This window comes from Aegilops tauschii, chromosome 5 (genome assembly GCF_002575655.3).
Source record: "Aegilops tauschii subsp. strangulata cultivar AL8/78 chromosome 5, Aet v6.0, whole genome shotgun sequence".
In the NCBI taxonomy this organism is placed as follows: Eukaryota; Viridiplantae; Streptophyta; class Magnoliopsida; order Poales; family Poaceae; genus Aegilops; species Aegilops tauschii.
In genome coordinates, this window is record NC_053039.3 from 480,967,386 (window position 1) to 480,990,632 (window position 23,247).

A 23,247-nucleotide genomic window follows, 5' to 3' on the forward strand; every position below is an offset into this window, starting at 1 on the left:
TCTAGCTTCTCGACCGATGCGTTGCTTCTCTTCTCGCTCTCATTTGCGTATGTTAGCCACCATATATGCTTAGTGCTTGCTGCAGCTCCACCTCATTACCCCATCCTTCCTATAAATTTAAATAGTCTTGATCTCGCGGGTGTGAGATTGCTGAGTCCTCGTGACTCACAGATTCTACCAAAACAGTTGCAGGTGCCGACGACACCTGTGCAGGTGACGCAACCGAGCTCAAGTGGGAGTTCGACGAGGACCGTGGTCGTTACTATGTTTCGTTTCCTGATGATCAGTAGTGGAGCCCAGTTGGGACGATCGGGGATCTAGCATTTGGGGTTATCTTCTTTTCATTTGGTTTTGACCATAGTCGGTCTATGTGTGGATTTTGGATGATGTATAAATTAATTTATGTATTGCGTGAAGTGGCGATTGTAAGCCAACTCTCTTTATCCCATTCTTGTTCATTACATGGGATTGTGTGAAGATGTCCCTTCTTGCGACAATACCTACAATGCGGTTATGCCTCTAAGTCGTGCCTCGACACGTGGGAGATATAACCGCATCGTGGGCGTTGCATGCAGGGTCGGCCTGCGGCCCAAAGTCCAGAACCGTGAGCCTATCTGAGTATTATATTCTCAGCTAAACCCCCATAAAAAAAGTTGAACCCCCATAATGCCCGTGCGTTGCAGAGGGAGTATATTTCTCGGCAAGGTGAGCCTGTGATATAAAAGATTTGTATATTTCTTTACAGAGGGAGTATCTCTCTGTCAAAAAATATATTTATGTGTAACTAGTTACTCCTGTTTTTCTACTTCCTTTCGCTGATATGTGGGGCAACCGGCAACGGGGTCCACGTGCCATATGCACAAATTAGAGTGCACAACTTCACGGTAGACACACCCCGGTCGTAGCGCCGCAGTAATGCCCAATGAGCTGTCAAATCACAACCCCCCTTTCCAGCTTTAGCAGTAAGCTGGACGGACGAAGCGGCAATATTTCACTGGGCCTGAATCCCCTTCTCCCTCGTTTGCTTGTTCAGAGAAAACCCCCTCTCGGCGATTTCATTGGGTTTTCTCATGGAGAACCAGGTACGAATTCTTCATCCATCCCCGATAAATCCAAGTCCCTTGGTCGCAGGTAATCCTAGGATGGCAGCCGCCGCCGTTGATGCATTTTTCTTCCTACTGAATCTAGTGTGTTTCATTTGCAGTGCCCAAAGTGCGAGTACCCTACAGGTTTCTGCGCCCTCGGCGAGACGCCACACTTGTTCCTTCTCATCCTAACACAGCATTTTGAAACGCGCACAGTATGTTCCTAGAATCCTCTTTTCTATCCGGGAGGGTGGGGTTTTTTTGAACATGCTGTGTTCTCATATTATTTTTCCTGCAGTGTATTATTTGCTCTGCCAGAACACATGTACTCAAGATGCTCGTCCTTGCCATAACTGAATACACTAGTTTAATGGTCACAGTGAAGACAAGCCTTGGATATAAGTTCCGAGTAGGGTTCATGAACCAAGAAGATCGCTGCTTTTTTTATGGCCGAACTTGGATAAACTTTCTCAAGTGTTACGGACTGAAAGTTGGCGCACGAATGTTCATGGAAATAGCAGAACCTGGTCTCATCTTCACTGCGATCTTCCACCCTGACTTCATTCGAATTGTTCATCCATGTTAGTTTTGTATCTGGTTCTTGCTTGTTGCCTCGATTACTTCTTAATCCACCTATTATGTCTAACTAATCACAATTGGTGGCACGTGTAGGTTTTTTCAGAGTTAAGCAGTCTACTCGTTTGTTACTCTGTAATAACTCGGCTGTTACTAATGGCACTGAAGTTGACTGGATCGACATCCACAAGTTCCTACACTTTATTGATCGTCTTGAGGTCCTTGTGGGGCATTTCAATGGTGGAAGGCCACGTGGGATATGTGTGCCACTGCTGCACTCGTTGAACAGGTCCAACTGTGTCAAGAAACTTATGGTACGAGCTGTTTTCTGTTATATATGTTGTTCATAAACTATTGCTTATACACATTTTTACAGTTGTGATCTTCTTGAAACAGGAACTGCCGAGTTCTATTGTTCCTATACAGATGCCTGACCATGGTCGGGTCAGACTTGCGCTTGGTCACAACATGATGTTTATGTCGACCTACTCAATTCCCCTTGGAGGTGAAAAGATACTTATTGATGGGTGGTCTCAAATAATGAAGGCCCGTCCATCTTGGAGAATAGGACAGAAGATTATGTTCATGCTTTTCCATGGCTCTAAAGCGAATATCCTGTTTATTGACCACGTTGCGAGATGAAGCCGCTTTCAGAAGGTTCTGGATGCGCGGGGTGGCGCCTGGGCCTTGTCCTGGGGCTTGGCGGCCTCACCCTTGGTTAACTGTAGGCAAAGTAGCACTGTTCGAGGCGTGCTTTGTACGGTTGAACCTGTATAAGTACTCATACTGCTTTCAGCTTTGGTTGTTAAGTGCCCCTGCTGGTTTCAGTTAAGGTTGTTAAATACTCCTGCTGCTTTTACAGTCTGTCGTGTTTCTTCAGTCCTGTCTTCCTCCAGCCGCCAAAACCAAATCAGCGCTGGCGGGGCCGCCTGCTTCCGCCTCCCACGGCTGGCTACGCCTCAGCGCATGCATCGCCTCCCTACCGTCTCCTAAATCGTTAACGCCGACGTCCTCCGTGCGCTTTGGTGCGCTCGCCGCGGCGCCGCCCTGTCGCGTTGTCAACATGGTCAACAAACAACAGGAATCGGTAGAAGTACATGGAGAGGATGACAGTAGGGGCCCACCACGTCAGCGTATGGAAAAATAAAATGCTTCCTCCTAGTGTTTTCCTGACATCTGGGACCCACGACATTGTGAGCGTATATAGTCAATAGACAAGAGAATAGCACAAGATCGGCTGACACCTAGGACGTAGCTACTCGAGCAGTATTTTTTTTTGTTTGGTATTGTTGAGACGGAGCAGGGTTTGAACTGGGCTGTGGCCCGTCTAGCCTAGGCTTATATTTTAAGTTCACCAGGTGACCAGCCTAGCTATTTTTTCTTTGTGAAAATGAGCCCAGTTTATTTTTTCTGAAGAATACCCAATCCAGGCCTACTTATTTTTCTACGCCCTGATGGGTTGCAACTCTTTCAAGATGCCTGCAAATCTTGAAAGTAATATGAAATGGGTTGTAAATATAAAAACAGATGACAAACTGGCAATTACTTTATAATTTCTGATTTTTTCACATTTTTAGATTCCTATTCACTGGGCATTAACCTAATTTAATATCTTCAAAGTACTTTAAATCTGGCTCGACATTTCGGTATTAAAAATAGTTTGGAACCCACAGAAATATGCGAAATTGTCCCTGGCCAACCCAAAAAACGACTACAATAAATTGTATAAGAAGTTGCCATGAGCTATATATCAATTATTAAAAAAAAGAGGGAGTGGTCTGACTTGTGGGCCTGTTTAGTTGACGCGTATGCAAGATTTTTTTAGTTATTATATACGTCAACAAACGATTCTAGCAGACGTAACCGTTGGATGTCAATCCAACGGCCGTCGTGTTTCTTCAATCTCTGATCTTCTTGCTCCAGCCGCCAAAGCAGCACCGGCTGTGCTGCCACGCAGGCCTCAGCGCCCCCTACTACTCCCACCGCTGGCCAGGGCATCCCTCTACTCACCCACACCCCCTGTTATTCTGCGGCGACGGCAGCCTCACACCGCAGCCGAACCGGTGAACCCTCGTGCTCCTCTCCGCGCGGGCTTCCACTGCCGCGTCTTCCCCAGCTCCGCGTCGTCCCCTTCCTAGGCCTCGCCGTCATCCACCGCCGTGGTGCTCTCGGCGCGGCGTGGTCAATGTGGTCAACGACCGACTTCCATCGAAAGAGTATTGTACGTGGAGAGGCTGACAGCTGGGTCCACGGCAGCCGCAAGGAAGTGCCTCCTTATTACGCGGAAAATAATTATTCCTCCACCTGACAGCCTGGACCCATCGGACGGGCCACCAGTATTTCATGAAAAAAAACGTTTCCCCCTGACTGATGGAACCCACAGGACGGGCCACCGTATTTCGTGAAAAAAACGTTCCCCCCGCTGTCAGCTCGGACCCACCGGAAGTGCCTCCTTATTACGCACAAAAAGTGAATACCCCCTACTAGCTGGGACCCACCTTGGTGGGAGGCTTACTTGTGGGCCTACTATGTTGACTGGGACGGAGGCCTTTGTCAACTTTAGTCAATATATGAACGATTCTAGCTCCAGTGACCGTACGATGTCCATCCAACGGCTTCTTCAACCTCTGGTCTTCTTGCTCCAGCCTCCCAAAGCAGCGCCGGTCGTGCCGCCTGCTCCTGCCGCCTGTGGCCGGCTGTGATGCCGCGGAGGCCTCACCGCCCCCCTACTACTCCCACCGCTAGCCAGGCCATCCCTCTATGCACCCACACCCCCTATTATTCTGCGGCGACGGCAGCCTCACACCGCAGCCGAACGAGTGAACCCTCATACTCCTCTACGCGTGGGCATCCACTGCCGCGTCTTCCCCGGCTCCGCGTCGTCCCCTTCCTAGGCCTCGCCGTCGTCCACCGCCCTGGTGCTCTCGGCGCGGCGTGGTCAACGTGGTCAAGGAATGGCTTCCATCGGACGTGGACTGTACGTGGAGAGGCTGACAGCTGGGTCCACGGCCGCAGCAAGGAAGTGCCTCCTTATTACGCGCAAAATAATTATTCCTCCACCTGACAGCGGGGACCCACCGGACGGGCCACCGTATTTCACGAAAAAAACATTTCCCCTTGACTGCTGGGACCCACCAGCTACATCTTCGCATGCAAGGAAGTGCGTCCGAAAAAAACGATTCGCCCCCCTGACTGCTGGGACCCACCAGCTACATCTTCGCACGCAAGGAAGTGTGTCCGGGCAAAAAAAACAAAACGATCCCCCCCTAACTGCTGGGACCCGGCAGCTACACCTTCGCACGCAAGGAAGTGCGTCCGGGCAAAAAAAAGATTCGCCCCCCAGACTGCTGGGACCCACCAGCTACATCTTCGCAGGCAAGGAAGTGCCTGACAGTCGGGACCCACCTGGTCGAAGCGTACGTAGCGTTGTCATTCTGGTCGCAAACGTGTACGTACATATATACTGGTCGATGTAGAGGCGCGCACGTGTCGTAGTAGAGGCGCCTACGTGTCGTAGTAGAGGCGCGCACGTAGCATGTACACGTACGTACAGCGGCCAGGGTGCAAGAAAGAAAATACGGCCACGTACGTACATACGGGCAGGGTCTCGAATGCCTACTCGCGCATACGTACGGTCAGGGCTCGTGTACATGGCTGGGTCGAAACGGAGAAACAGCATCGTCGTCGTGTTCATGGGGAAGCCACGGAATGCGTCGTGTTCATGGGGAGGCAACGGAATGCGTCGTGTTCATCGGGAGGCAACAGAACGCGTGGGAGCCAATCGGCTGGGTCGGAACAGAATGCGTGGTCATGTTCATCGGGAGGGCTTGGACGGAACAGGCGATGGAAACGAGGCCTGGCGTACCGCAAAACGGAGGAAACGGCCTTGTGTTCGACCGGCCACGTTCGAAACGGGATCCTGTTCATCGGGAGGGGTCTGGCGTACCGCAAAACGGAGGAAACGGACCTCCTACGGTCGAAACGGGGGTCCTGTTGATCGGGAGGGGTGTGGCGTACCGCAAAACGGAGGAAACGGACTTGTGTTGGAGCTACGGTCGAAACGGGGTCCTGTTGATCGGGAGGGGTGTGGCGTACCGCAAAACGGGACTCCACGGGATACTGTTCATCTCCACCGTCGACCTCCTCCAGCCTCCACGGGCTACCGTCGACCTCCTCCAGCCTCCACGGGCTCCTGTTCATCCAGCCTCCACCGCGCGCTACTCCACCGGCTACTGTTCAACCACCCCTCCACCGTCTACTGTTCATCCAGCCCTCCACACCACAGGGTCCTGTTCAACCACCCCTCCACGGGCACCCCTCCGTCGTCTACTGTTCATCCAGCCCTCCACACCACGAGGCCCTGTTCAACCACCCCTCCACGGGCACCCCTCCACCGTCTACTGTTCATCCAGCCCTCCACACCACGGGGTCCTGTTCATCCAGAGGCAACGCCACCCCTCACTGTTCATCCAACCCCCCCCCCCCCCCCGCAACGCTCACTGTTCATCCAATCGATCGGCTTCAGTTAGCAGCAGTAGCGAAGGAATCGCTCAATCGGGTTCAGTTAACAGCCATCGATCGATCGCTCGGGTTCAGTAACGCGTAGCCTGCAGTGCAATCGCTCGGGTTCAGTTAGAGCCCAACGCCTCGCTCGGGTTCAGTTAGAGCCAACGCCTCGCACACATGCGCGTACGTGTACGAGAGAAACGCGCATCGCTCGGCCCCCAACCTCCCACCGTAACCGGGAATTCCCCGAAATTTTCCTCCCCCTCGCTTCTACCATGGTTTTTTTCGTCATGGACGGCTCAAAGAATGTCATGCAGATGCGTCTCCGGCCCGCCCAGGACGAAAAGCCCATTTTCTGTCATGATTTTTTTTCATAGAAGTAGGAGCCCACCACATCTATGATGATACCGGGTTTTGTCACAATTATCGGCATAGAAGTGTCATATGTATGACAGGAAAAAAATTCGTTCGGCCCAAAATGTCACGGATGTGTCTCTTTTTTGTAGTGGACCCACCGCCTCAAGATCATGACTTCGTTGCTGAGTAGGCAGAAGTTGACACCACAAGCCATGCTGACCAGCCAACCAGCCCTGTCCGAACTGACAATAAACCGGCAAGTCCAGTTAAAAATACTGACAAACCGCCAACCCCAGTAACGGCTGCTGATGACAAAGATGATGACATTATGATTACTGGCACTGGCCATACCGCTTCGGGCAATCCTGTCGCTTTGTCAAAGCATACCGCCAAAGATGAGCTCTCTGAAATTGGCAAAGGCAAATGGAACGCCGATTTGTCAAATTATGCCCATCTGAATGTTCAAGACCTTCACTCTGGCTTCCTGAACCGTCTGTATACCAGCCGTGACTATGAAGTCGGTTTGGTAAATATGATGAAGGAGCGATATGAGGTAACTTCATAAGTGTTTCTCTCTTATATTTAATGGCAGCTTATCAACTCTAGTAGCCCCCAAGTGACGGTTTAAGATACCAATTTAAACCGGGACTTAGTAACAATTTCATGTTTGCACCAATGCATCTTAACTTCACTGATGTAGCCCCCAAGGGCCGGTTTAACTTTATAAAGATGAACCGGGACTTTGTAGAAGAATTCCCATATCAGCATTTTATGAGCAAATACACATTAGCCCCCAAGTGCCAAGCTTAATACTTGTATTGTGCTTGGGACTTGTAAAAATTTCTGATAAAGAGCAAATATGCATTAGCCCCCAAGTACTAAGGGCATAACTTGTTATGTGCTTGGTACTTCAAATATGTATTGTCAACTCATTATATATCTGTCTCTTTATAGGTTGAACTGAGCAAGAAGGAGAGCCAAACCGTTGATCTGCAAGAGAACCTCAAAACCCAACAGGCCGAAACCTCCAAGGAAAAAGATGAGCTGACGAGCGCCTTAGCCGCTATGGAAAAGCTAAAGGAGAGTTTCCACAAGGAGCGGGCGGATTGAAACATGGAGAAATCCGCTTTGCAGAAAAGGGCTGAAGACGCAGAAGCAGCTCTTAAACCGGTGGTAGATGAGCTGACTGGTGTAAAGCGGCAAGTACATGCTATGACGCTGCTGTGTTTGGTAAGTATCCTTGCTTTATACTTTCAACATATCTTCCCATGTGTTGCTGGTTTACTGACATTTATAATGATGCAGGAACTCGCATTAGTCATCTGGGCTCTGACGTACAGAAGAAATTGAAAGCGGCCTATACTCTGATAGAGCAGCTGTATACCAGTGCGCGGCGGATCATCTGCACCGCTTCACACAATAAGCCTCCTCCAACATTGATCAAGGACACCTTAGAAAGGCTATCCATGCTGCCTGCCCGGGTTGAAAAACTAAAGAAAGCTGCGGCAAGGGCCGGAGCTCTGACCGCTCTAACCCGGGCAAAGGCGTGGGTGCCTGATCTTGATCCGGTGGACGTGGCTAAAAACTTCCCAAGCTTAAAAGAAGATGGATCAGAATTTGGCCAGGAGGATCTCCGCACCATAAACCAGGAAGTACGTCCACTGGCTTGTCAATTAGCTAAAGAGGCTGATCTCTCCTACTATCAGGCAAGTTATGATGACAAGAACAGACGGGTTGCTGCACCAATTCCGGAAGCGCAAAATCTGATCCCTCCAATTCGTAAGCACACTTATGCCCTGATATTGAACCGTCAACCCTTATCAGCGACGAAGCTGTGTTCCAAGATTTAACTGGGATCGACTGGACAACTGTTGACTTCCAGCCGCTGGGTAGAGACGAAGAAGATGAACCGGTGCAAGATGATCCGCAGACGTCAGTCAAGCTGACAAGCAATCATAATCTGGGGGCCGGTTTAGTCTTCCACGTGCTGCAATGCTTATTGAGAAACAATTATCCCTTTGGGCACTGAAACGCCTTGTAATAGGCTAGCTAAAACACTTGGTCTGTTATGCCTTCGTGCATATTTATCTGCAACTGATGCGTGTTAATCCGCCATGCTTAAGTATGATGTTCATAATCCATAGCTATTTATTCAAGTTTGTTCCTGCAGATAAGAAGCTTAAAGCGCCCTGGCGGTTTACCTCCGGGCGGGTCATGATACCCAGATATATATATGACCAAGGTTTATAACCAAGGTTGTAAAAGATAACCAAATATGGAAATATATGATACTTGTGACCTTTAGGCATAGTGTTGGCTGACCAACTTTGTAATGAGGGTAATAACCCTAATCCGGAGTAGAAGTAACTCCTGTTATATGATGCCGGTTTATCAGAAAACCGTTCCGGGCTGTGATAAACACCGGTTTATTCCATACTGGTGACTTTGAGTCAAAACCAGACCGGGCTGATAGTCTCCGGATTATAATTTGATCGTGCACTGACAACTTGTAGTTGACAGCCTAACCGGGTTGATAAACACCGGTTTGAAAAACATCACAAATCTTATGAAACAAAGAAAACTTAGCAAAAGGCAAATAAAAACTGTTGTAGTCGAGGCTTTTCACGGGCTGCCAGGCCCCAAATTCGAGGCTTTTCATGGGCTGCCAGGCCACTGAGTTAAACCATTTTTGCAAAGCCTTTTAAGATGGTCCTCAATCCTTAACCAATCATCGTTTTAGCTTGACAAGTTCAGGGTCTTCATTTTAGAGTAACTTGTCAAAGTTCGAAGGGTCATACCAGGTTTACCTGGGCGGAGTGACTTACTTAAATAGACAGGTTAACCCGTGGTTTTAGGTGTATACACCAGGCTTCCAAGCCATGGCTTGATAGCCCGTTACAAGTGTAGATTCTTAGTTCATTTCGACAGCAAAGAATCCCCAAGCAACGTTGTGAGCTGTGCTTAATGGGTGCCTATGTTTCAGCTGTTGTTTTACAACACTCTCTTTGGCCCTGGATTGATGTGGCTTTGAGCCGATCAAGAGGTGTGACTGTGGTTCGGATACGACCAAGCCCCCAAGTGATGTTGTGGCATTGCGCCGATCAAGAGGTGTAGCTATGGTTCGGATACGACCAAGCCCCCAAGTGATGTTGTGGCATTGCGCCGATCAAGAGGTGTAGCTGTGGTTCGGATATGACCAAGCCCCCAAGTGATGCTGTGGCATTGCGCCGATCAAGAGGTGTAGCTATGGTTCGGATACGACCAAGCCCCCAAGTGATGTAATATACACTACAAAAAAAATACACTTCTGTGATGATACGTGTTTGTCATAGTAGGTCGCGTTTTTTGTCATGCATGTACATCCATGACGATTTTATGACAGAATCAAGATAGTCATACATGTGCTGTCGTAGAAGTGTTCCATGACATTACCAAAATTATCATCACGGAAGTGTCCACTTCCATGATGATAAATCGCGCGTCACAGAAGTGCTTTCGTCAAGGGTGACCGACACGTGGCATCCACCGTAACGGAACGCCGTTAAGCTATCGGGTCGGGTTTTGGATCCGATAACCCGTTAACAGCCCCAACCAATGGGAAATTTCCACGTGTAAAATTCTTATTGGCCGGACGAAACACGTGTCAGCTCGTCAGTGGGTCAGATAGGCGCCTATGATATGTCGACACGTGCCACAGCCCACCACTGGCCCATTTAGCTTACAAAGTCGGCCCGTTTAACTTGGTCAAAAGTTAACGCGCTAGCCCATGAAAAGCCTGTTAACGGTCTCTTCGCAAATAGCCCATTTTACGGCCCGTTAACTCACGGCCCGTTAGGCCCTAAAGGAAACCGGCCCAACAACGTCATGTGGGTTGTCGAACATAACACCAGCCCATTTCATTTTCGGCCCATGTATGGCCCACGACGTCTTTCAGCCCATATGAAGCCTTCGTATCTTTCGGCACTTTACAGGCCCACGGTGACTCTAGCCCATAATGAACAGTAATTTTCTTTATACACGTTAATGGCCCGTGATTTACATGGGCCGTTTCCAGCCCGTGTTAGCTTTTGGCCTATTGACGGCCCAGACGTTCTTGGGCTCCTTTTCGGCCCTCGATTACTTCCGGCCCGTTACTGGCATGTTCCCCTAATGGGCCAAATTCGGCCCATGGCAAGAGTCGGCCCGTTACTGGCCTGTTCCCCTAATGGGCCAAATTCGGCCCATGGCAAGAGTCGGTCCGTTACTGGCCTGTTACCCTAATGGGCCAAATTCGGCCCATGGCAAGAGTCGGCCCGTTTCTGGCCTGTTAACCCGTTGCGCCGTTTCCAGCCCGTCCTATATTCTGGCCCATTAACGACCCGTTATGCCTGTGACAGAATTAAGCCTTTGCTGTCCTACGGCCTGTTAACGGCCTGTTACCGTGCTGGGCCGATACCAATTACGCCCGATTACGGCCCATGTAGACCCATTTATCCGACGGCCCGAGGCCCACCGATTACAGGCCCATTTATCGACGGCCCATAGGAGACCCATGGATCCTACAGCCCGTATATGGCCCATGGTAGTTGCGGCCACTAGCAAACCAGGGAAAAAGAAGACTAGGAAATAAATAAGGCCGAAACTAACGCTAGGCTATTAAGGCGATTGCACAGATACATCCACTCGGCATCAAAGATCGCCACCAGTGCAAATATAGGGAACACCCTACACTATACAAAAATGGCTTGCTGTTTTTTCAGCCGGTGGCTGCACGTTAAGAATAAATTTTGTATCGCACCAAAACAAATTACAACTATATAACAAAAGGAAGGTTGGCATAAAACTTAACAGTCTAGCAGATAAATGCACCACCAGAAGTTCAGAAGCTCAGTTCATTTGACCTGACTGTTACGTTTTCATGTTGTATTGTCCGATGGAGCACCATAACCCTCGCCTTCATTTCCCCTAGGCTCCTGAACAACATAGCAAATGTCTGATAGTCTAGTTTCAAAACCATGCATATCTTGACGACATTGAGCAATGTTTCTCCTTGTTTCACAAAGGGTCTCTGTTAGGGAATGGACTTGTGTCTGGAGCGCAGACACAACATTGCTTTGAGTTTGCATATCTTGATCATGAGGCAGTTTGGACGATATTGCCTTAACAACCAACCCAGTATTACGCAAGAATGTGCTTTTGGCATTGTTAGTGGACAGGTACTGACCCACTACAGCAAGAGCTGACATTGTGGTTATAGTTGCCTCGCCACCTTCAGAAGGTGGCGGTTCCACCATTTTTTCCATAGCTCGCTGAAAAGTTGAGGTTTTACATTAGTAGTACCAGAACAGAAGATATTAAGGAGGCAGCAAAACCAAACAAAATAGCTTTGGTCTATATACAGAACTTATTCTGGTGAACCCATGTAAAATATTAGTTGTATTTTATTGCAAAGTACATAATAAAACCAGGTTCCAAACATATGACCATGTACCATCGCTAATGTATTGTCTATTTCTTCACATTGTATTGAGGGCTAAGGATAAAGAGACGAAGTTTATAATACGGTAAGCATAGTATGACATCATTCATATCACAAAACAACTGAGAACAGACAAACAGGCAATTGTAACGTTGTGTGGGCAAGTCCAGCACGGAACTAGATTACGGGTCAAGATCAAAGGAACATCACTCCTCTCTTTTAAACCTTGTAAGGTGCAATGATACGCTAGGACAATTGTGTATAAAACTGAAAAGAGTAATAGACATTGGCTGCAAACCATGCAGTTCAAGGCACAAGTCAGAGTAAGTAGTAGTTAAAAGGCATGAGGATTAAGGACTTACAACAGCGGCTTTGACTGGTGTAGTCATGCCCTTCTTCTTGCTGGTGTGACAGTCCTTGAAGATTTCCACAGCATTTGGTTCAGGTACTTTTTGGTCCTTGCGGGCTTTCCTCTGCATTTCGAACAAGTCAATATAGATCTGATAATATTGTATAGCGAAAAGAGTGAAACAGCAGCTAATTACAAGAGCCTCGCAGTGTGCAATATAGCTACGAGATCCTGTCGTCTGTTGGAATTTCACTTTCGTACAGTTGGCCTTGTTCTTTGAACAGTTCACCTACAAAAAGATAGATTTGTGTGGCACATGCGTAAATAGGACTTCAACATGTGATCTGATCACATATATATAATGTACCTAGTACTTCGGATCAGACCAGTGTTTAACAAGGCCCCTCCAGTCTTCATCCGATATATTTTCCACTGGAGATGTTTGGGAAAGTTCACTGTTAGCCTTGCCTTCAAAGTGAGTTTTCCTCAAGTTATACCGATACAGTCGCAGAGCAGACTTGAAAACATGGGTGCAAGCTTGTCTGGTTGCATCATCTTGGCTATCCAACTTGAACCTCATCTGTTGAAAATTATGGGAGTCTCATTATCAGCAACCTAGAAAGTATGGGACAGAGCAAGACGATATTACTAGTTTCCATACATAACCATACTTACAGATAAATGGTCGAGGAAGGTGTTGAACAGGGTTTCGTCTTTGTCATTCCTGTACTTAATCCATGTTGGGAGGATACGTACATGACACCTAACGGCAACCGCTGCCTCTGATACTAACTTGGCTGACTCTGTAGCATCACGTGGCCTTTTTAAACCTGCCTCAAAACGGATCTCCATTCTTCCTCCTCTAAATTTAGTTAACCTATCAAGCATTATACCTAATGTTTGTTTCCTCTTGCGCCTAGGTGCTAGTCCAACAACGAACATAGGAAGTGTTAGTGTACATCAAACTGTGAGACTACATATAAAGAAGCATGCAACTGTAACTTGACTCCAGCAACTACCTTCTTGCTGTTGAAGCTCACAAGGTTCATCTGATATTGCCAACTCGTCTTGTGTCAAGAGTGCTTGGGAAGTAGTGTCAGGTGGCAAGGGAGCTTGGGAACGTGCTGCTAGCTCAGTTGACGCACGAGTAAGTCGTGCAGCTGGTAGTACTGTGGTAGGTGTTGCAAGAACTAGGGCTTTCTCTGCTTGTTTGGTGGCAGCTATTTGTTTCTGTTTGGCTTTTTTTGCAACTCGTGTAGCATGGGATGCCGTGTTTGTAGAATTTTCTGCTGGACTTTGACCTTCTATTGCACCATCAGTACCAGCAAAATCTGCAGGATTCATCCCCTTCTCATTCCCTGCCATTCTGTTTTTCTTCCTCTTTCTCTGTGCCATGTTAAGTCAAGCCGACAAGAAAAACGAATAACAATTTAGTTCTTCAGAACAAATTGATGCGTGATGCAGACGAACTGAACTTTGATGTTAGACAACCACATGATAGGAGGATGTAATATGTATGAAAAAACAGGACGGAAGAGATAACCAGAACTATGATGTGTAAACTAAGAAGAAGACATTTCACCAAATTAGAAGCAATGCAATGGAAGGTAGACACCATATGAAAGATGCTACAAATATCGCTCTGCCAAGTTAACAGTGTCTCATCATAAATGGCGTTTAAACAAATGTGAAGCAGTACAAGAAATAAATCATATGCAAGATGCAAAGAACATCACACTACCATGTTAGAGGTCTCTCGTCATTAGTGCCATTGCATATTCACAACATTGCATATTCACAGCTTATGATGTGTAAACTAAGGAGAAGGCATTTCAAAAAATTAGAAGCAATGAAAGCTAGACACCATATGAAAGATGCAACGAATGTCACTCTACCAAGTTAAAACTGTCTCGTCATAAGTGCCATTTCAACAAATTAGTAGTACAAGCTAGAAAAGAATGTGAGATGTAACCTATATCACACTCCGAAGTCAAACGTGTCTTATGATAAGTGATTGTTGCAGGTTACACAACAGTAGTAATTTGATGTAAGAACATGGTGTGATAGACAGATATTGTATGTTCTAGAAACAGGAACACGTGTCTTATTCAAGTATAATGTGTAAAGTAAGCAGATGGAATTCAACAAAATTAGAAGCAATACAAGCTAGACATCACACATAACATGCAACCACATATAACAGTGCCAAGTTAAAGGGAGCACCGGTGATGCTGCACTAGGGGAGACGTGCTCATCATAAACACAGCTTTGTTGAGTGTCTATGCATGTGTTGTCTTGGAAATCATCTTGGGGTGTGGAGGAGTACAAACTGTAGAGGCCCTCCGTTCGGAAGGAGCACCTTTATCCGCTGCCTTGCTAACTTCCTTCCGCTTTATTGATTTTGAATTGTCAAGTAAAACCAACAAGAAAAAGCAATAAAATTCTCTCTTCAAAACTCATTCATGCATGATACTGAGAATCACTACTTTGATGTAAGGCAAACACATGATACCAGGATGGAATATGTACGAAAAACAGGACGGCATGGCATGTTCACAACTGTTTGTGTAAACTAAGTAGAAACCATTCCAGCAAATAAGAAGCAATGCAAGCTAGACACCACATGATAGATGCAACCAATATGACTCTGCCAAGTTAAAAGCGTCCCATCATAAATGGAATTTCAACAAATTAGAAGCAGCGCATGCTATAAATCATATGAAAGATGCAACTAATATCGCATTGCATATACTAAAGGTGTCTCGTCATGTTGATTGATGCGGGATACAAAAACAATAGTTTTATGTAAGGACATGCTTAATAGACAGATGTACTATGTACTAAATACAGGAAGGCATGTCACACTAACAGGTATAATGTATAAGCTAAGCAGACTAGCACATGCAGTTTAACCAGATTGGAAGAATTACAATCTAGACACCATATGCAACATGCAACCACATATCACGCTGCCAAGTTAGAGCAAGCACCTGCGATGCTAGTGTAGGGGAAATGCTGTAATCAACTACAGAGCTACGTTCACTATCTTCATCTAGCATTTCTGTTTCTTGAGAATCATGTCGGGAGGCTGACGCTGCATTCTTTAAATGAGGAGTAGTCCCCTTGCCTGCCTGCCTCGTCATAAGTGATTGATGAGGGATACACAAGAACATCAGTTTGATGTAAGAACATGGTTAATACACAGATGTACTAGTATGTACCAAAAACATAAAGGTATGTCATATTCAAAGGTATAATGTGTAAGCTAAGCAGATGCAATTTAACCAAATTGGAAGCAATACAAGCTAGACATCCGGTTGGAGTGGTGAGCATGATCATCTAGGACCTGAGAGCCTGGTGGGAGGCGGGCTGCTTCGCCACCATCGCAGCTTTTTAGTTGGCTTCCAGGTGATGCCTATCTTTGCTGGGCTTGTCACTGGCTCGGCCAGTGCCCTGACTAGCTATTTGTCTTCTGGTGCTCACAGGATGGTGGTTCATGTAAAAAAATATCTTTCCTTATCTTACCGACTTCGGCCTTTCGAATACAAGCTAGACACCATATGGAACATGCAACCACATATGACACCGTGAAGTTAAAGCAAGCACCTGGGATGGTGGTTCATTGCGAGCGAGGTCATCAACTCCAGAGCTACGTTTCCGTCTCCATCTATAGACACTGCACCCTTTATAGCACTGTAACGTGTCTTGCCTACCCGCATACGAAGCTGGAGCGACTTCTCTCTTTTCTTTTTGGCTTCTCTCATGGCAGCAGAGTCTGAAATACCCTTGCATAAAAACACAATAGTGAGAGTAAGGGTGAAGTGTGTGCAGAACTAGTGCACTGTAAAAGTAGCAGATAGCAGGTGGCTGAAAAATAAATGACAGGAGACATATGATAGCTCTACAACATTGCATGGCAAACAAAATTAGATTCTACTCCGTATGATTTTGTAATATATGAGCACAGGAAATGCAGGTAGTACTCCAGCACACCACCACATGTGGTCATATCTAAGATAACAGTCGACTGAAAATAAATAGGTCAGTCGATTTTTTTAATGAACCGTCCGATCTATAAGGAACGGGCAGATGGCCTTCATCTACCTCCCGCCAGTCACTATTGACGATCTTTCTCGAACCGCCAGCGACCACCGGCCCAGACCCCTGCCTCCGCCGCCCTGCCCTCCCATCGACCTCACACCACTGCCGTGCTTGGCAGCGCCCCCAGGCCATCCCTTTAATCCCAGCCGACCTCCAGATCAGGCGCCAGTAGCTCTAGGCTGCACACGCCCCTAAGATAAACACCAAGGCGCTGCTTCCCTGGTGTAATAGGCGTACTAGCGCCTGTTACGCCGGGGAATGCTTCCGTTAATTGGGAATCAACTGGCCAGAAATTGAAATTCAGGGGGGCGACGGATCTCTAGCTAAGGTGAAATAGTATATGAGGAGAAACCTTGTGCATCGCGAGTTACTAGGAACATCTAGTATCAAGAAGAAGCGGTCAACTAGTGTCTTATGTGGGATGAATACCGTGCAAGCAGAGATGTAAGATTTGCACGAATAAGGGAAGAGGAGTACCTTTTTTGGTTGCCGGTGTGGTCACCTCCACATGTCGCGCCGATCTTCTTCTTTTTACCGGGGAAACCGATGTTCTGGAGGGTGCAGGCTTGGACGAACCCATGGCCAAATTGTTGACTGTTTTGCCGTGGCCGTATGTCGGCGGAGGGGAAGCAGATCCGAGGCGGTGAAGGACGGCGTAGCAGGAACAGCTCCAGTGCGGCGGAGGGTGGCGAAGTTGGAGTGGCAGCGGTGAGGCGCAGGACGGCGTGGTTGAACTGGCTCGGGTATGGACGGCTCGGCCTCGGCTTCAACTACTAGCCGTGGAGGGTGTTGCGGTTGAGGTTGCGGTGGACGACAACGTCGGGGTATCGGCTCCGGCGTGAGGGAGGAGGGCGGCGGTTGATGGGTGGGATGGGGTGGTGGACGGAGGACGCCGGGGTTTCGCGGCTGGTGGAGAGGTAGTTTTGGCGCCCATGGAGTACGAATGGGGAATCGGACGGGTGGGGGGAACCATGTTTCGGTCTGGGACGCGCTTGTTTTTGGCTTTTTTGAACAGAAGATGGGGAAAGTACAAACTTTGCCCCCCTCTTAAATTTCGGACCTACTGCGGGTCGGGGGTAGGATGGTAATCCTAGGTGTCCCAAATAGTGGGCGGGAGCGATTTCGGCCACGCGCATGTGTGCTTAGGCGGCCATTGTGTATGAATGTTTTTCGGATGCGGTTGCGTGGTGTCTAGATGAAGCTACAAACCTACCCCGGTTTAGACCTTTGGACGTCGGGCTGGTAGGTTTCACGGGTCGGAGTTATTAGAAAAGTAATTTCCTTGTACTACCAAACATTGGTCTCACGCGGTTTCGGGCGGAGGCTCTTTTGGCGCTTCGTTCGAAATTTTGAAACACAAGCATTCACGTTTAGAGTACTCTTGAACTATGAGGATTGACCTAAATAGACAACGTTATATTTGACCTTGTATGTTTGAAAACCTCATTAAATTATCCGCTTCTTTTTGAAATTTTGACACTTGAAAATCCTATAACTACGATTATTTTGGAATGGAGGAGCTAAATTTGAATCTATTTTGTACACGACTACATATGCTATTATGTACAAAATCAGAGCAAAGATTGGTGCCCCCATAATTTAGGTATGGTTTACAAATGCCATGATATCAAATTCAAATAATTGAATGGACTTCATGTTGAATTCGATTTTTTTTAAACACCTTAAGTTGAATTCAAATGTATGCTAGTTCATAGGTAGCTATTTATAATGTCCATTGTGTAACTTTCGTATGTATAATGTGCTTTACACACACAACATGAACTATACTCATGTTTATATTCGATTGCTAAAGCGATGCATTGTCTGGAGTTCAAAATACTAACTATGTGGATCAATTGTGTCGAATAATAACATAGACATGCTCAAATTCGATAGAATCTAGATGTCTGATGGATCAATGACCGCTCCTTACGCGAATTGCAAATATCATGATCCCATCCTAATATTTGGATACAATTTATATCTTTAATCAATGTGTAGAGCAGTCTTTTACGTGTAGTTTTACTCTCCATCGGTGGTGTCTCACACATCCTCACACACTCTCTCCCGAGGTGTCTTTCTCGCACACATGCTCTAGATATAACCCTCCCTCCCTCTCGTAACCATTTACAACTATTTTCACTAACCTTTATCACAAGCACTCTTCCTCTCGCAAACATACACACGCACAATCCTCATCGACCCTTTCTATATACATGGACCTGCCTACGTGTCTCATGTACGCACATTATCTTTACGCATGTCTCTCACGCATTGTCTCACACCTCTCTTCCTAATCGACGATTACGATTCTAGCAGAGCATTCTGTAGGATGCCCCTTAAAGTTAGGTTGGATGAATAGTAATATCAGAGATAAAGGGGTTACCTTAGTCCGAGAACCTAGGGTTACAAATCCTAGCCGGCTTTGTCAGTGGACACAGAGTCCTTCACAATTCTGCTATCTTTGTCTTGTACGACTAGTCATCCATGGGTCTTCCTAAATGCGTCACGGGCCAACCAATGTGGCGCGGGACGGAACCGAACGAAGGGCCTCACCTCGACCCACCGGACCTCACGCGGTGACACACCCTCTGCCCCCACATCTCATTATCTTCTCACACCCACACATACCAACACAAACACCACACACACAGAAAATTTCTCCTGGTGCCTCTATTCCCTCCCCCCTTGCATATACACACTCAAGGGAATGGAATCTCTTGTCGTGACATCATATTCGTCTCTCTCTCTCTAGACCACTCTCATTTCTCATGCTTTCTCTCCCACGCCCCCCCCCCCCCCCGCCGGCCCCTCTATCCATGCCTCTCTCGAATACGTAATACACACACATACCTCTCTAGGCCCCGCCAAATGCATCAACTACACATTCACACATGTTACATCACGTACCCCATTGATCTAAAAAGCCCTCTCTTCACGTTTATTTCGCATACAACATTCCTTTTGAATAAAGTGTGGCCAAAAAATTATTTTAGAGTTTCTACATATATACAACATTACAAAGTTATATGGAGGAGTACGAACGCTAATTTGCATTGCATGGTGCCCACAATGATATTACTTCCGCACTGTGAATTTGTATATTTTTATACTATATAAAAAGTTAGTCATAATAAAGAGAAACGAAGAGCATCTCTCTCTCCATCGCATACCCCCCTGTACGCCCCTTTCACGTATGCACACAAAACTATCTCCAGGTCCTCTAAAAGTAAGCCCCCAAAAAATTCACGCATGTTTCATCTTTCTCTCGCGATATATGCAATGACGATCATTGTATTTGAAGCGAAAGCATGATTCGTACATTGGACTTCAGAATCCACTCATTACGGTCACCATTTACGTTTAGTGGTTATTATACAGTCACGGGCTCACCGTACAACTCTGTATTTGCTCATGACATGACTAGTTGACCAGTTAAACGCTCCACGTGGCACCTCTAGTGTTGCATCACATTATCTCACTACCATCGTGCCCACCTGTCGACTTGTATCTCCTCTACATCTACACTCTTATAAAATACATAAAATACACTCTTATAAAAAACAGACTTGGTGATGATGGTGTGCCTGCCATCCTGCAATATAGGCCGTCCGATTTATATCTGACGGATAGGAAAGAACTATGGCAATTTTGCAAAAAGGTACCCACACACCTCTCCACATTTGCAAATAAGGCCTTCCCTCATTCATCCTTTTCTCTCACAAGATAAACAAGTCATACAAATGCATCTTCATGTTACGTGCAACGCACGGGCATCTTGCTAGTAAGAATGAAAACAAACGACAAAAAAATATTTGGACGGTGGTTCGAAGTCATGACCGCGGGCACAGCGGACAAGCTGGCCTTGTATTGGTATGCTGAGCAGTCTGTTTTAACACACAGGAGCTGCTGTGGTGGTTCTACACACGCACGCATGCACACGAACTGCATCCACGCAACACTCACACAAACACATGCACCCACGCACGCACGCAACACTCACACGTACACACGCAGCCACGCACGCACGCAACACTCACACGCACGCACGCAACACTCACACGCACACACGCATGCATGCATGCACACACCAGTACACCACACGACCAACACACACTCCCACGCTCAAGTGCTCAACCTACACGTGCATGCGCACACATCAGGCCCTGACAGACACATACACAACCAGGTGATTCCCGCGCACGGGTTGGAGCCTTGTCGTGCCCACGTAAATTTGTGTTTATCTGACCTTTTGCCTATGCGAACTGACAGGTGGGACCCACAAGGAACGTGGTCAATTTAACTAGTCAACATGGCGCCACGCAGACTATTTGGCCGGTCAACAGAGTGCAATCCGATGCTGAACTGTGAGCAAGTGACCGTATAATCACCGCAAAACGTATATAGTGACCGTAATCAGCTTATTCTGAAGTTCGGTGACCGTATTACGCTTTTCTCTCTGTAGGCCCTCCAAAACTACATCTCTACACGTTCTCGCATGTTACATCTAACAACTATGCAATACAGCACTACTACTACACTCTAACAGAATAAATCATATGTGTTTTTAGTTTTACTAGATATCATATTGTTACTTATAATTATTCAGTTTGCATACATTAAAATTGCCTTTGAAATGCATGGCGAGTATCATCTACCGCGCGGGAAAAATCCCGCCCTTTCCTGTTTAACCGGGTTTGCATCGATGGATCGTGCGAAACAGCAAAACTATAGTACTATATAGTACTACAAGGGACAGTTCACTCGGCCGTCGCGTCATCTACTCCTCCGTCGTAAGAGTGGAGCGCTCGCTTTCATAAATCTTCTAGTCCCTTTCGCCGACATGTGGGACATCAAGCTACCGGGTCTACGTGCCATACCGGAATATAGTGCAGAGCAGTCGGGGTGAAGCACCCCAGTCATGGCGCCGGCGTAGTAATGAGCAATGACGCGTCAAATTACAAAGCTGCACCTTTCCCGCGGTTAGGTTGGAGGGACGAAGCAACCATCACATCATTTCACTCGTTGCTGAATCCGCTTCTCCCTCATCTTCTTCAACTTAACCACGTGTTGCTTCTGCCGTTGTTCTACCTCATGTGGGACGTGGATCGGCTTGGTAAAGCACTGACACGTGGGACCGCATGTTAGCAAACCGCCAGGACAACGTCCTCCGAAAATAGGAAGCCTAATCCTAGACTTACAAAGGGCTACGTAGCTGCTACGTATACTTTCCATCTAATCTATATATGCCCCCTGATTTTCAGGTGGGGTGGGCCTAATCCTCTCCTTTAATCCAATCAAATAGTCCCACATCACATCAGTTTCTAACTTTACGTAAACCATTACGTGGATGTAGCATTGCTCAAATAAGAAACCTCCCCCGCCATCCGCGCAGCAAAATCACCTCCTTTTTACTAATCTTGATTCTATAATTTTTTAGATCAATATAATTGAGATTTGTATAGATAGCACACAGGAGCAAAACCAAGTGGTACGGTTAAGGGCATCCACAATGTGTAGCCAAATGTGAAAATAGCTTTTGGCATCGTGGGAACCATTGTGGACGGTGTTGTCAAAGCCAAAAAGATGGAACCGAAGCTCCCTGATTGATTGATTGAAGGAATAGAAAAATGCAACGTCTCTCCTCTTTCTCCCATGCTTGGACGCATGTAGTACAGTATAGAGCACAGAGTCTACTCCCCTGTCCCTTCTATCACAAATCACAAAGCAGTGAGGCGTCAAATCACAAAAGCACGGACGAAGCAACCATCATTTCACTCTACGCTGACTCCACTTCTCCATCGTCTTCTTCGAAAACCATCTCACCGCACTAGTACTCCTAGTAGTACTAGTAAAGGACTTCCTGGATGCAAATAAGGCGGTTGTCTCGGCTTGCAGGCGGCACTTGCGAACGACTTACCGTGGTCTCCCTCAATGGTGTTCTTCGTCGAACGCACTTCGCCAAACCACCCAAAAAAACGATATCGTCGACGTCACCGCAATGGGGAAGGAAGTCAAATATAGTTACTACCTCCATTTTTTTGTACACAAGGCCAGTATATCAAAATTACAATTTGCAAAGGGCCACTAACACTAATCGAGGCAAAATTGATGGGGTTAGCAACCAAGGACATTAATATCCCCTGCATGCATGCGGAAGTGAGAAGGTTGGTTTGCATGGCGCTGCATTAATTAAGCGATGAGGAGTGAGATGGTTAGCTCTTTGGTCTTTGGAGAAAAAAATACGCATTAATTGACACGTGAAACAAGGATTTGTATCGACTAAATCCCGCGAAGGAATACCCTGCCTTTCTTTTTTAGCACTAGTACTCCTAGTACGTACGTACTTATCCTGTTTGGGTCTAGGCCTTGCATTGCCAAACTTCGCCACACATTTTTGCCAAGCTTGCCTAAAGTTTTCAAAATGAGAAGGAGGTACACTTGCGCACGGCTGTCGCGGTCACACCGCACCCTCACACGGTCGCTCCTGCACGCCGCGGTCGCACCGCACCCTCACACAGTCGCTCCTGCACGCCGCAAACCCAACCAAGGGAACGCACCCTCACTGACACGTGATGTCGCATGTGAACAAACCAAACTCAGCCATCCTATCGCTGACACATAATTTTCGTTCATAGAGTATGTTTATCCAACCGCATGTTGGGGAGTATCCGTACGGCCCGTGCGGTGGTCTGTTGGGGAAGAAGAAGAGGTGAGGAAGAAGGAAAGAAGGGTTAGGAGACGTAGGATATTCATCCAACCGCCTGAAATGGTAGACTGACCCAAGTCAGGCGACTTGCATAACAAATATATGT